We start from the raw sequence: 832 nt of genomic DNA on the forward strand, positions 1-832 counted from the left end.
ATAGTGAAATTCCATCATGTTTGTGATGGAGACTGGATGTAGGCTGCACTGCACTTAGCAGCTGAACCAGGATATATCTGGGTGTAATCTTCTACCTCTCTTCCTACTCAATTCTGTTTTTACTGTTCAGATGAAAAATAAAAAATGTCTCGTGTCAAGTGACGAGACAAAATGAAAATGTCTCGTGGCTAGGGACGAGCTAAAAACAGAAAAGTTTCCTCTAAGTCCAGCAAGTGTTAACAAGCAAAAAGGGGGCTAAAATTCAACCCCCCCTTCTCTTAGCCACTGAAACCATCAATTGGTATCAGAGCTTGGTCTCAAAGAGATCAAGCTTTGCAGATTGGAGTAAAGATCCTCATGGCAGAAAACAGTGGCGCAAATGTGGTGTCTTACAATCTGACTGAAGGTCAATCAAGCAACAGACCTCCCCTTTTCAATGGAAAAAATTATACCTATTGGAAGGAGAGGATGAAGATCTTTGTACAGGCAGTAGATTACAGACTTTGGAAGATTATCCTTGAAGGGCCTCAATTTCCAACTACCACAAGTGCTGAAGGGGTAGTCTCTCTCAAACCCGAAGCAAGATGGACCGAGGAAGATAGAAAGAAGGTAGAGTTAAATGCCAAGGCAGTAAACCTGCTTAACTGTGCTATCAACTTTGAGGAGTACCGACGGGTATCACGAAGCACAACGGCAAAGGAAATCTGGGACAAGCTACAAATCACTCATGAAGGAACCATTATTGTAAAGAAGACTCGAACAGATATGTTGAACAGAGAATATGAAATGTTTACAATGAAGGAAGGAGAGTCCATTGATGAACTGTTTGAAC

This window comes from Arachis duranensis, chromosome 4 (assembly GCF_000817695.3).
Source record: "Arachis duranensis cultivar V14167 chromosome 4, aradu.V14167.gnm2.J7QH, whole genome shotgun sequence".
Taxonomy (NCBI): Eukaryota; Viridiplantae; Streptophyta; class Magnoliopsida; order Fabales; family Fabaceae; genus Arachis; species Arachis duranensis.